The sequence below is a fragment of the Chaetura pelagica genome, unplaced genomic scaffold (assembly GCF_000747805.2).
Source record: "Chaetura pelagica isolate M959 unplaced genomic scaffold, ChaPel_1.0 scaffold71, whole genome shotgun sequence".
Classification (NCBI taxonomy): domain Eukaryota; kingdom Metazoa; phylum Chordata; class Aves; order Apodiformes; family Apodidae; genus Chaetura; species Chaetura pelagica.
Window position 1 is genome coordinate 4,246,555 of NW_009952435.1, and position 15,377 is coordinate 4,261,931.

Here is a 15,377-nt window from a genome sequence, read left to right on the forward strand (position 1 = left end):
TAGAGTGATTTAAGTAATTTAAATTGGAAAACAGTAAAGAAGGAACAAATAAATGGGAATGTAAATTAAAATTTCAAATTAATCTTAATATTTTATTTGGGAACAAGATTTTACTGAGCTACCCTCAGTTTTTATGAGAGACCATAGAAAATGAATGATAGGAAGAGATCCGCATACAAAAATACTAGTTGTTGAAGTGAGACGCTCTCTTGATGTGTCAGGTGCTCTCAATGCAAACATGTTTGAGTTAATTTTAGTCTTACTAGATTGTAATGGGATGGTTGTCAGAGGGAAGGATATTTTCTCCATGCTCCTGCTGACACAGTGCTGGCTAATGCTTTGACTCCACACATTACAACAAATAATGTTGGTATTCTCCTCCATAACATGGTAATGGATGACTGGTACTTGGAAGCCATTTTCCTAGTTGATTATTGTCATGGAGGTTTTCTAGATAGGGGTCAGAGGAAGCATTTTTCTTGAAAGCTTAAGTCATCTGAATTGGATGCAGTGGGCCATGAGTATGGCCTTATTGTGCAGCTTGGCTAGACTCTCCAACAGTATTTTTCCTAGAGCTCTTTATAGTGAAGCAATAGCTTAAGTAGTAAGTTTCTCTGGTAATGTTATCCTTGTGTAAATTACCACAATGGTTTCATCATCCAAACCAAATCCATACTGCTTTCAAATATCCTGTTTGTATTAATTACTGAATAGACACTCAGTGCCATTTTTGAGCATAGCAAATATGCATCCTTTAACTTACTTTTTCTTGTAATTCTGTATTTCAGTTGTCCATTACTCCTTTGTTAGTGTACTTTGATCATGCCATCAAATAATTCAATCTTCATAATGTAAGACTAAACAGCTTGTAGTTTGTCTGTTGAACTTGATGGGTCTTCTGCTTTTTCTCCTTTCTGAAAAAAAAAAAAAAATACACCCTACTTGCTACTGGAATGGCTGTTTTGTTACAAACAAGGCTTGCAAATGAAATGTTACCAGAGATTGTAGAGCAATGTGAAGCTTGACATTTAGGGTAACTCAGCAAAATGGTCTGTAAACCAGAAGTACTCTCAGCACAAGTTTAACCATATTACAGTAACAAGTATAGTAGACTCCTTTTTCTTAGCATCCTGTTGAGGTTTCAGCTGCCACTATGTCTTTTCCAGCCAAAGGAGGGTCAGCTTGTTATCATTACACTTTTGTTTAGCAATCAGAGCTGACCCTTCAGGAATGGAAATCACTGAATGACTTGATTCCACTCTTTGGAAGATGATCATAGTGCACCAAAAAGGTCTATGCCTGGGGAAAAGAATCTTTTGAATATTTTGTGCTAGATGTACCACTGTTCTCAAGTGTGACTTGTCACCTGATGCCAAATTCCCACTGGGGCTGTAGCAGAAGGAAAGCAGAGACCCCTGGTCAGCTCCTGTTGGGTTATGTTTTCATTTATGTGCTGAGGTGCTCGTGTGTGCCTTTCTGCAGTGTAATCCTCTGTGCTCTAAAGCTCTGTAAGCTTTGTTGTTGTTTTATGGATTCAGTTTTCTGGTTTGGTGTCTAACCAAACTGAGTGACTGGGAGCTGTTCCTGTCACCCTCGCTTGGATAGTTGCCTTTGCTTAGCAGGGAACCCTGCTCACCCCTAACCTCACAGGGCTATTCAGGTGCACATATACCTTTGAAATCTAGACTATATCACTGATTTTAGGATAAAAAGTTACTGCATATGTCCAATGGCTGAAATCTTTAATCAGCTGATGCTGTAGCTCTACAGAGGAGCCCTTGGTCTCTGGCTGGGGTACAGGCTGGCCTCCAGTTGCATCTCCTGTAAGAATTGACAGGTCACTGGGCACCGCATCAGGTCTTTAAACCAAAACTCAAGCTAATGAGGTTCCTATGCTAAAATTCAAATGAATCAAAAAACACCCGAACAAAAATGTAGATGTTATTCAGCTTGGTGTGGCCTTACACCCTTGTTGTGTGGGCTGTCTCCTTTCCCATGCCCCTAGCCCTCTGGAGGAGGGTGTCCAGCTGCAACTTTGTAGCCTGATACATTTTCTCCCTCACAGTTTGATGGCTGCCTTACAGAGGTACCAGGAAAATGGGCATTCCCAAAGCTAATGGGTGAGCCTAATGCTGGAGTTGAGAGATCCTACAGAAGCTTAAATAGCAAATCTTTGCTCGCAAGATTTCTGTCGCATCCTCACAGCATTGCTGGCTTTTGTATGCAACATTGAACTTTGTGTCATGGTTCCCCCTGAGTGAAAGGACAAGGTTATCACTTATATAACAATTGCAAAGTATAGTAGAAATTGACTACAGATTTATACCATAGGCTGTTTACAAACCCCTTAGGCTGATTATTTAGTTGTTTCTAAAGAAGGACTATATTTATTCAGTAGTAATCAATATTTTCATATGATTCTGGAAGGGCAGTTAGGACAAATGAATTGTGTGTATTAGCTTTTCTTTTGGTGCATAAGGCATAAACATTATGTCTAACTGGAAAAGAGCGTAAATCAGTAATATCATACAATTCATTCTTGTAATAAAAGTATCTTGTGCCCTAATAAACATAAAATGAAGATATTTAATTTTGGGGTTTTTTTGCTAGTGCAGCTCAAGCTATTAGTTCTTACAATTAGTCTGTTATAAAAAAAAGTAAGAAAAAATAAATTATGTTAAAGTTTACCTTTTTTGAATGTGTTTGGGGAATGGAGCTAATTGAGACAAGAACTTTAGAGCTAAACAAAATTACATACTCTAAGCAAATTCTTGTAAGCTAGATTGCCAGAACTTTCTATTTTTCTCTGAGACAGGAGGTACTGAAGATGACTGTGTGTGCAGATTTGTGGAAGAGCTGGGCTTATGGTGAGAATGAGAAGTCAGTGTATACCCATGATTGTGAGATAATACTCTCATTCCAGTGAGGGAAAACACTTTTTTTGTTTGTTTCTACAAATGAGGACCTTTATCTTTCCCAAAGTATTTTTTTTATAATCTGAGAAGTAGTTCTGCAAAGAATCTGACTGTCCTTGCAAGTGGCCAAGTGAAGTTCCAGTATCATCTTTGGGAATTGTGCCTATATAGCAGTGGGAGATGTTGCTGTCAGAATGATCAGATAAGAGCATGCTAAATAAACCTGTGAACCCAGTCTTGTATAGTGCTGCCCAAGATGGCAGCTGGCGTATTTCCTAGTGAAGAAAAAGCATTTATTAATTTTTCTTTACAGCATTGTTTTCTTAGAATTGTTGTGCAGAGCTCTGAGGTAAAGAAAAAAAAAAAAAAGAGAAAAAAGTCTGAAACAGGCAAGAGATCAAGCTCCAAAGAGAAGTAGTGTTCTTTTCTTAGATGAATATGTGGGCTTTCCTCAGCTGAAATAGAAGTAGGTGCTCTCAGGCCTGAATGTTGGAAACACTTGCTGATAGCTTAACTGGATCATGTTAACATGCTAAACAATTTGGCAGAGAAGATGGCTGACAACTGTGATACAGAGACAATGTTAGCAAAGGTACTTAGTTCCTGTGCTGGCAGGGAGAAAGAGAGAGCAGTTATTGCCTACAAGACATTTGAAAGTTACCTATTCATGAAGAAAGCAAAGAGAGACATGACATAGTGGCCACTAAAAATGATGACCATCAGGAGTTACGAATCTTGTTACTCAAAAGATATTTTATAGATCTTCACACTATTAAAACTACAACAAGACTGTCTATTCAAAATAGTAATTAACAAGGAATATAGAAATGGAAACAAGCCCTTATTTTGACCCACTTAATGTATTTGTAAATAGAAATAGTTTATTTAAAAAACTATATTCATCCTGCCAAATTTTGCTTTACAATGCCAAGCAAGGATAGAAAATACACAATATGCTTCTAAGATGCAAGGAGTAGGAAGACTTAATTGCAGGCCACTGGGTTAAATGATCTGAAGTCCATCTGGTGCAGTCTGCACCCATAACCTATGGGTACCTTTATAATAATCCCATAAGCAGTTTGTTGAAAGGAAAATATTTGTGGCTGTTGTGTGATAAGAATACATTCGGATTACTAGACATTTGAAACATCTGGAATGGCCATGAATTTCCTGGTGGAAAAGCCTCTCAGTGAAACATCTGGAGCTTGTTTTTTTGTCTAAACCCAAACAACCTGAAAACAGTTTGAGGCATGTATGTAAATGTAAAAGCTAGCAGGATGTGTTCTCTGCTAGCGATGACCAATTAAATGTTTCTGAAAAAAAAGGACACAAAAAAACTAGACCTGAAAACTAGATCTGAAATACTGCTGTTGTAGAAATTCAAGTATCATGTTCAAAACAGAAAGAGTAGGAATGTCTTCTCATATGCATAGTTGGTCTTTTCACTGAAGTAATGCTTAGATGTTTTCTGATTTTTTTAATTACTTGGTGTTTTTTTGTGGTTTTTTTTTGTGTTTGTTTGTTGTTTTTTTTTGAGGGGAAAGTGTATTTTTAATATTTTACTTTGAACCATCTTCATGCATGACAAAAAGGTGCATTCCTTTCCTGGCTTAGGATGGTTGAGTCAGCTGTTTCTTGCCTGGCCAAGCTGAACAACCATAGCTGCTGTTTTCTTTTTATTTGAGCTTCACAATGGCTTTTGGATCATCAGAAACTTCCTACTACTTAGGTTGTCAGCAGTTTTTCAATCTCTGGATCTTTATTGTTGGCTTGTGTTTTGTTTGGGTTTTTTCCTTTGGACCACTGCCAGGATGGGCTTCACTGTTGCCTTTTGACTTTTTTTTTTTTTTTTTTTAATTTATTTGTTGCTCTGGGAAGTGAAAGTTTAGCCAGAGGAACTGGAGGCAGAAGGAAGAGTGGGTCTCCATGGCCACAGGGATGCCCTAGGGCGCACAGGGTTGCCATGGCCATGCGCCAGCCAACTACAACAGCAAAGCGCCTGCAGAGAATTTAAAAACTTTTTTCTCTTTCATGGACTGCCTTTTGAATGTGTCCCCAATACTCAGTCCTTTTTTTTTTTTTTTTTTTTTTTTTTTTTTTTTAATCGACCAGGGAAGGTTTAAGCACTGAAAACCAAACAAAAGGTTTGGTCTTTCTTGCATGTGGAAGGGACCTGTTTCTTATTTCACTGACACTCTGTTGGAGAAGATGACATCATCCCCGCAGAGCTGATAAAGTTACACTGGTGTATACATGGTGAGGTTAGGATGGCACCAAGACCTTGATGCTTTGCAAACGGAAATTATTTTTGTGTTTTGTTTTTGTTGTTTGTTTTTTACATAAGGGTTTTGCCTCTGTCCTTTTACTATGTAGTGTAAGATGGCAGCCTAACCAAGCCAAGCTACTCTTCCCACCGTAAGAACTGCTTTCAGATTAATTGGCAAACAAAAGCATCATGAATAAAACAGAGCTTTGTGCTTCGTATTTCAGAGTTTTTGATTGTAGCTAGCTCTCACTGGACTGTGTAAGCTGTGCGAGACACTTGCCCGTAGTGAATGAAACTGGAAGGATGAATAGCTACAGCTCCAAGGTAAAGCTCCATTATGTTTTTGTTGTGAAACAGCAGTGAAGTTCATATAAAAATATAGTTTAAAATAAATTAGTTCTTGCTGTAATTCATAGTAAAATCAATACTGGAGAAAGTAAAGGCTATTCTTTTTTTCTTGGTAATGTTTACTTGTTTCTGTGTTTTAGGGCAGGGCTACTGTGTTGTTTTTTTTTTTAAGCCAGTGAAGATAGAGTATTGTGATTATGGAGGTAACATGAAAAGCGAGAGACATACTTGACTTCCCTTCTTACTAGTTGCTCAGAATACATACTGTTATTATCAGAGTGGAGGATTTTACATTTCAATTGAGTTTTGTACTTTAATAAGATTAAAGCTACTTTGTGGAAGAGAAACCTATTTTATTCATTATTAGTTAACACAAGACTTTTTCTAGCTTAAGTCTGTATATAATTCTTGTATCAGAAGAAAGCATATGCTTTTGTTTCCAGAGTTCTGAGAATGGAGCAAGTAATAAAAAGCCGTGTTTGGAGAGGAGGGATGAGCTTTAGACAAGTGTCTTGATCGAAGGCTTGGGAGAACATTTGATCTTTCTGAATGTGCCAAAAGCTTGCTGTTTGGCTGTGGGTTAACCACCTTAGGGTTGGCTCTGCTGTGGGAAGTGTGACTCTTCCCACTGCCTTAAATTTACTCCTGGCTTTGTTCCAAACTGCAAGTATTGGGCATGTTTCTCCATGTGAAAACCTTCAAGCTATTTTCAACTTTTAGTATTAAAGGTTTCTCCTCTACATGCATCCATGTTCCTGTAGTAAACTGCATCCACTTTCTCATTTCAACTAAAAAACATGAATCAGTGTGTTTATCACATTTTGGTGTGTGGTTTTGTTTTGTGGTGCTTGTTGTTTTTTGTTGTGTGGTTTCGTTGTTGTTGTGAGTTTTAGAGTTGTTAGTTTTGTTGGGTTTTGTAGTTGTTGTTTTTTTTGTTTATTTGTTTTTGGCAAAGAACATTCTTCTATCATGGAGTTGAGAAGTTTTGCGAGATGCAAGAAAATGGTGGTCCTACATATTCTGGGAAATGGCTAACCAACTAATCCATACAATTTCAGGACATATGTTTATGCAATAGGGTATTCCAAATTATTTTGATGCAAGCAGCTGTGAGGAGCACTTGTATACAACCAAATAGTTATCAAGGCTTATCTATGGTACAAAGTGTTGCACCAATTAATTTGGGAATGCAGAGCTGTGTGTAGTCTAGGCCAGTGCTGTAGAGCATACTCCTAAGGGCCAGATCGCCCCAATCCACTTGGGCATCTAAAATAATTTTAATTTCTTAGTCTTCAAAAGATTTCCACAGTGACTTTGCCTTCCTCAGTTATTGTCAGATATCTCAGGCTTTGTTCTTCCATAATACATTGGCTTTGGTGGCAAGTCAGCATCAGACATTTCCAACCAGCTGTTTCTGGGCTATTTTTATAGCTTGATGCCCAGCTGCATTACAAGAAAACCCAACCATTTGTTGAGAGGTAGATTGTGAAAGTGATCTATGTTAAGTGTAACCACAGCGAAGTTGTTGCAACATCTTGACAGAGGACTAGAGTACATACATGAGGCTATTGGCTCTGAAGATGAAAAGTGCCAACTTGGCTGATGATGGCATTTGTATACATAAGGGTGACATGTTTGTTTGGTGTCTGTGAACATTCCCAGCATCTTTTTTGCAGCCAAATTAATTTGGAATTGACAAGCTAGACATCTGTAAGTTTGTTTAATCAAGTACTGCAGAAAACCATGTTCAGTCTTGACCCACATTACCTACTAAAACTATTAGCGTTTTGGTTTTTTGGTCATTCAGAAGTTTTAAAAAAATGTTGGGAGCAAGCACTGAAAAGAACAACAAGTGGATTTGTTTATGTGAGCTTTTACGCTTGTAGCAAAGAAAGGTAATTTGTGGTTCTCAAAACTATTAGCGTGAGCTTTTATGCTTGTAGCAAAGAAAGGTAATTTGTGGTTCTTTTGAGCATAGAAGAAAGTGATAACTATGGCAATGATCTACAGTAGCTAATACCAGATGGTTTAGAGGGACACTTGGGTACCACTCTAATGGACCAATTTAAATAATGGACATTGGATGGCTGATGTCTTGGAATGTACATGTTTTAAATGCTCTTAGTTACAATGAACTAGCCTTTGTATTCCTAGAAATATTTAAATGCATTTGATCTCTAAGCTTTGAACTGATAATTATGAACTTTATTGGCCCATTATGTACTGTATTTAAGGCTCACTTTTGAACAGTTTTGTATTTGATTTATTTATTCCTTTGTTCTGAAGGAGGCTAAGAGCATAATTGACTTTTCTTGTTTTTCTTGAGTACCACAATTGTCTCTTGCCTTTTCCCAAGCCACCTCTATCTTTCCTCTTCTCTAATGGCATCACCCTAGTCCTCCTTGATACCATTTAGAGCCTGTCCACTGCCAAGGATAATAAATCAAGAGTTTATTACTACAGCCATTTGTTTCTAGTTATTTTCTGGGTGCCCTTTGAAACAGGGTGATCAGAGTGTAAGCAAGGAATGAATACTGTTGAGATATGGCTGGTAAGCTGTTTTCATTCTTTCCTACAAACTTATGTTTTACTAGTAACTGAGTCGGAGAGTATGGTTTTCTCTTTCATTATTGTTCAGATGTGATCCTAATGAATGCAGAGGTTCTCTTTTGTTTGCCTATTCTAGTCCAGAAAACTGTTTTAAAGCTGGGGGTTGGAACTACTTGGCAGCTAATCAAACAAGATATGAATGAGTAAAAAAAATAAAATAAAATATATAAATTATGAAGTGTAAGTGCCAAATAAATTTTGCTCCAGGGTAGAAAATCTGAATTTAGATTTCTCATGTGCTTTCATAAAAATCTGGGAATAGTAGTTACGAAGAGAGTCTGCAGGGTACCTGTATTTTCCCCTTTTTCAGTGATCTTATATCGAGTTTCATTCTCTTAAAATTTTTGATCATGCTTTTAATTCTCAACTGATGTTTGGTTTTGAAATCACACTTTTTAAAAGGCAGTCTAAGTATTAGGAAGAGTTGATGACTGTAGACTGTAGTAATTAGAATATTGTTAGTAGACAACAATCTTTATAGCTCAAAGATTCAGGCTGTGTCTGAAAAAGAGTTCTCTTGACAAGTGTATGACACTCTATTTGGTATTCCTGCCATGCTTTATTTTCATTTGTATTTCACACAAACCCTTGGTGTGAATGTGTGTAGTGTATTTTCTTGTATCTCAGCCTATGGGTTTGTGCTAGTGTTCGGGTTTATTTTGTGTTTTACTTAGCTTTCAGATAACTAACCAGAAGCCTCTGACTCAAGTTTTGATTATAACAAAAGACCATTTACCCTGGGATTCCTGTTTCCTTTACTGACTCTATCTTTTATTCTCCTCAACTCCTAATTTCACCTGCTTTGGCCCACAGAAGTTTGTGTTTTACCAGAACTGCAATTGTTTCAGAATTACTACCCCACTCCTCTCTCTCTCTGAAGCTGTCTTGTTTTCCCCAAAACCTCCCTGCTCTGGATTCCCCTGTGGTCGGGGCCTGGTATCTTATCTCTACTTTGTTTTCCTTAGTTTTAATTTTTTATAGAGGAGGAATCATAGATGCAAATAACCTCTTCTCTTAAATACTGATTTTAAGTACAGTTTATCTCAGGACTGACATTGTAGATGCTTGGTTTTTGGTTTGTTTTTTTTTTTGTTTTGTTTTTTTTTTGTTTTTTTTTGTTTTTTGTTTTTTGAAAGTGTGCAGATTTGAAGCATCTAGGTGGAAATGCAATGTCCACATTAGGTTAGAGATGGGTATCTCACTTTTTGTGCTCTATTGTCTAGTAGGTGTTTAGTCTCTGTGTCAATGAAACTGCCACTGCTGAAGAGAGACTGTATTTATTGCTTACCGTGTGGTTGCTGTGCCTCTGGAAATGGAGTGTTGGTTCTGTAGAAGTCCAGTACTTCAGTTTTGTGATAGGGTTAGTGAGCAACCTGTGGTGTCCCAAATGCAGATAAAGTAGTGATGGTGAAATCCTTAGAACAACCTGTCTTTTCACTGTTCAAGCAAGGTAGATGGAGGATACTAACTTGTTCTCAGTGACATGCAGTAAGAATAAAAGGCTGTAAGTCATAGGTTCATTCTGCTACATCACTTAAAAATAAATTTCAAGGAGGGACTCTTCAGTTTTCAGCTTAGCAGAAGGACAGAAGAAGCCAGATGGAATTGTTCATCACAATTAAGTGTGGTTTTTGCTTTCCTGGAGTACTACTTGACAAGAATGATTTATAATATTTTAACTTTGTGTTTTTCCTATACACAGTCTGAACAAAAGATTCATCAGATTATAAACTCTGTTAAGGCTAATCCTTTCCCTCCTCCTCCCTTTTCTTGACCTATCTTCTTCTTAGAGATTATTTCAATTTCCTTGGATACCTTCACAGTAATTCCAGCTAAATGTTACCATGAGAGTCTGTAAACTGTAGACATCTCCTGCTTATCAGACAAAAAGCTGTATATACTTCCAAATAAAGGATCTTGTTCTTATGGTCACTCTACTTTCAGTTCAGCCGAAGCTTTACCTAACCATGAAGATGAGAAGAGCTAGTGCCATGTCATTTTAGGAAAAGCTGAACGTGGATGAGGAAAGGGAATAGAAGAATCTAGGTGCCAGAAAGTTAATGATAGGATGCAGAAGTTAGGTTATTCTCATCCTATACATTCACTGTGTTTTCTGTAAGAAATGTAGCAAATGCAGTAGGGTGTTTGAGTTAAAGAACTGGAGAGGTTTTAGTCCAAGGGGCTTGACTTTTCCGTGTTCTGCTGTTGACTGATTTTCATGTCATCTCAAGTTTAAGTAATTAACTTAAAATAATTGAATTAGGTAGAGGAGAAAGGATATATGTTAGTTCCCCATGCAGCATGAAATCCCACTTAGTTTTTATACAGAAATTCAATTATTGTTCATGTTTTTCGTTAGCCATTTAAAGTTTATATTAAACATTGCAGTAACCCCCATCTCTAGATGATTTTATTTGACTGTCTTGTTTCACGGTTGTTGACATTTTCAGCACTCACTTCCTAACAATGCCTGTGTGACTGCTGTTGGAAGCCTTGGTGTCATAGCTGGACATAGATACTCTAGTAAACTCTGAATTGTTCCCAGTAGAGCACTGAGTTAAAGGGAATTGCAAACAAAAGTTCTGCGAGTCAGTGACATAACTGGCAAAGAATAGCAACAGGTAGGCATCATCAGTGTGTTACATTTTTTCCTGTGGTGTGTTACCCTGTATTTCAGAGCAATAGCACTTTCAGAATTTTGAACTCTGAACTTCCTTCTGTTATTCTTAAGTCAAACCCATAATATTAATATAACAGCTTTCTGTGTTTGTTTTCAGTGTCTGTTATTCCAGCAGAATATTTTTATTGGCAGTGTATTGTTCCAGTGGCTCTTGAGGTTCTAATGTGGCATTAATGTTTTACTTAATGCACTGTATTACCTGACCCCAGGAGTATTTTGTGGCGTCTAACAGGCCAGAGATAAAAGCTGCTGCTGCAGACTTGGAGTGCAGGCAATGTTCAAAATACCAGTGTTTCGTATCAGAGTAGTAGTTCCTTTTAAATAATTGTGCTCTGACAGCCCCACACCCAGTTGTGCAAACCTTCAGACTATACTTTGTGTGTAGGTACAATTCCATCTGTGCAACTGCACACAACCTCTGCAAAGTGTACAAAGTTTGTGAAGTAGCTTGACAGTGGCAATTACTGTGCTAAAAATAAACCAGAGGTGCATTAGCATTAATATCTATTCCCACAAGCTATGCTAATGACTCCTGAAGAGCTGCAATATTTGGTAACACTGTTGTACATGCTAATGTACATGCTAATGTCTAGCAAATCAGTGTGGGTTTTTTTTTTCTTTTTTTTTTTTTTTTTTTTTTTTTTCTCCAGCTTCTGGGTAAGTCTGGAAGAGTTTGCTAGAGTTCAGAAACCTTGCTGACTTGTGAGTGTGGATCACTGAAGGTGGCACAGCTTCCTTCTCCATAAATGATCTCCTATATAGACCATATTTCTGACCTTTTAAAACTGTGAGCTCATAAACATATTTGGTTTTATTTCAATTTTAAAGTTTTATTAGGAAAATAATTTGAGCTACAAAACTCTAATTAAAAAAAGCATAGGGAGGAGTGTAGTTTTGTTTCAAGCAATTGCAATGGAGCTACTTGGAACACAGGGGCTTCTAGACCAAGACACAGTGATTGTGTATTGGGTTGCTGTCATACTTGAAGATGAGACCAGTTTTTAGAGTACACAGTTAATTTTGGGTGCTAACATTTCGCTTACAGATTACTTGCTGTCGTTTTCTCTTGTTAATGATATCACAGGTTGATGCTTTTGGTCTTTCACCATCATGTTGCCCAAAATGATGATGACTGCAACATGCATAACCATGGGACAGATTGGGTAGCACCTACTCTGATGGGAAGTACGATACTAAAACTCTCTATGAGGGGGCAGTTGGGGGTAGTTCTGAAGCATGGTGGCTTGGCAGTGGTCTGTGGGATGCAATGAGACCATCCCTATTTTTCATTACTCTGAGAACTAACAGTAATCCTGATACATTTCAAAGGGCTAGCCCCATGCCAGTGCAGAAGACTTGTGTCTGCTTATTTGTAACTCGAAAAATTTTGAAAGCATTAAAATGTGAGGCTGTGTGAATATAGCATGGGCATTCTCAGTTTAAAACTTGACCTTGGATGGAAAGAAATAAACATTTAATAACACAAGCCATTTTGTGCAGTTTGGTTAGAAATATGGCATGCTGGTAAGCAGGCAGTGCTTTTTGGTGTGTTTTATGTTTGGGCTGTTTTTGTTGTTTCATTGTTGTTTTTTTCCCCTCAGTAGAATTGGTTTTAGTAAAGATGGGGAGGAGATGGCAATGCAGGAGGAAAAAACTGGCATTTGTTGACCTTGGTAATAGGCTTGCAGTTGCACTAGAAACAGCTGAACCAGAAGAGAAAATGTTTAAGAACTGTAGCTGGAGCATGCAAATATGTCAGGCTTGTGATGTGTAAAGCAAAACAAGACTTTGGAAAAGGAAAAGCTGAGCATGAAATAACTGTCCTTTTTATCAGCCCTACTCTGCAAAGCATCCTGTAGGTGAATAAGGAGCATGCCAATACTAATGAGAACAATTACCACTCAATAATGTTTAAATGAAAAATGAGCTAAGACATTTGAGTAAGATAAAGATTTTCCAAGTCCGTGCCAGAAACTAGGATTGAAGAGGAATTTTTATTTCTCCAGCTTGATACTGGATTACTCTAATCTCTTCCTCTCTCTCTCATTCTCTTTTCCTGTAGTTTTGGAAACAATCAAATGAGCAAAAGAATTTGTCCAGTGCCTCCAGCTAGAATTACTGGTTTAGCTTTAGTTGTGCTTCCTGCTAGTTGGCTGCACAGTCAAGTGGTTCTGGAGATTTGTAGCAATACCATTAAACAAGCCTATCCTCCTGTCTCATGATGTAGGGCCCTTAATTCTGTCCATGTGATCCTTGATTGCTACCTGAGCTCAGTTTTTGAACAGTGCCTACCTTTATTTAAATGGAAGATAAAATCAAGAGGACATTTAGCTCTATCTTTGCACATGCTGGCTGCTGACTTCAGAACACCTTTCTGGCATTTAGGAGAGATGTGAAAAGCCACTTGTCCAAAATACGTTGTTCTGACTGGATTCTTGGGCAAGGGGATTGGCAATGAGAAAAGAGCAGCTCTCGATCATAGTTTTAAAACCAAAATACAGTTCTGTGGTCTTTGAACAAAAGAGAAGAGAAGCTTTTTTAATAGCTTGTGGCAGTGGGGTTGCAGCTGTGGCATTTCTCCCCCTTAAGCTCTGCCAGCCTCTGCTGCTGCCTTGAGAAGCTTGGGAGAAGCTTAAACAAACCAAAGGACGGTCCACTTTGAATGCTAATGTAATAAAGCTTTCTGAAGAAAGAGAAAAGAGACTTGCAGGAGTTTCTGGCATGGAAAGGTGTGTGTGGCCTCTGAATTGAATTATCTCCCCACCGGGCTGCTTGAGTGAGACAACTGGTGCGTGTGTGGAGCGCTCACAAGTATGTGCGAGGTGAAGCAATACTCAGTCTGTGGGAGGATGTGTGGGTTGGGTGTGTTTGGAAGCAGATGTTTCTTCACTCCTCCCACCCCACCACCCTCTGATTTTAGTTTTTTTCTATTGGACTATGAGAAGCTAAAGACAGTAGATGAAAACAATGACTGAACTCAGATATTTTCTTCCTTTCCATTCATTCAACTAATTGCTGAAAGTGTCAGTGGGTACTGGTTGGCATCAGGTATTCTTATGCTTATCAGCAGTTAAAATATATGCTTGTATACCCACATATATATGAGAAACTTCTGGGATGGTGGTGTTTAGGTCTCTGTGTGTGCATAATGTTGGTTTTTTTTGTTTGTTTGTTTTCCATTTGTGCCTATTACAATTGCAGGAAAGGTACTATAATGGTTGGATGGTGTAGGTCAGTCACTTAGTAACTGTGTAGATACCAACTGTGATTTGAGGAAGTTCAAACATCTCTTAATTTCTGTTTAGGGTAATTTATTACAGAAAATTATGAGGACTATGAGAAAGTTAAATCAGTGGAATTAACTTCTAGAAAGTTGAATAGTCGTCTCATTCATGATCAGGGAAAACAGCTCAGTTAAACGTTTGACTGGATTCTGCCTTTTGATTGTCCTAAGATGGTTGTTAATAAGGATTTTAATGTGAATCATGATCAGTGGGAAGAGCATGTCATGAGTGAACTAGATGGGGCCATTTTTTAGGGTCTTCAGAAACCAGAGAAGTGATGCCTAGCAGATGAACACGGGATTAACATTGAGCAAAGGGAGAGATCAACATCCTGAATAGTTACTAATAAGCACTAATGAGTGAACATCAGCCATCCTTTATGTTGAAAAATGTAGGCAATTTACTAATTAAAAATAATAAGGTGGCTTCTCTTTTTGTATTCTGCCTGTAAAATATGTGTGGAAGTGAAGCTTGGAGGCAAAGTAGCAAAGTGATCCTATATAAGGAGGGTTTTAGAGTTAATTGCCTTAAGACTTGTGCTCCTTTTAAAAGTATTGTTTTGCTCCTTTTCAACTCTGTGTATACACATGTAAGAGAATAACAATTTTGTGGCAAGACTCACTGTTAAGTAATGGAAAAAAAAAAGATACTGCTATTTCACTTATTATCCTAACTCCTATTAATGGATACAGTGTACAACATACAGGCGTTTAAAGCCTGAAGGAATACTATGTTCAGCTGAAACTATGGAGATGAGATGAAAATAGGTAGGATGTGCTATTCTTCATTTTGTACATGAAGTACTTCCTGTTCTCGTTGTGCTTTTTATACACTAAAGTCATAAGACACTAGTAAAGCACAGTTCCTTTTCCCTGATTATGCAGTATAATTGGAAATTGTGGGCAAATCTCCTACTCTCCATAGTGACAGCAGAATATTTATCTAATTAGTAGTTTGCCTTTTGGCATTACTTTGAATAAATTAGCATTTCATTGGATACCCTGGGATACTAGGAAAAAGTTCCCAGAGTAGTATTTAGTCTTTTCTAAAGAGTGTATTTTGAATTAGTGTAGGTTAATAATATAATTTGTTACTGGAAAGATACAGACTAGTAATACTTTTTATTCTTAATATTAGAATAAAATTAAGATTTTTGCAGGATTTTTGCATTCTTTATTCCTCAGGAGTCTGAGTAAAAATTTGTTACCTTATTTGATGACACTTTCCCCAGGGGAAAAAAAAGGAAAAGATTTTAAATACAAATTTACCTCTTC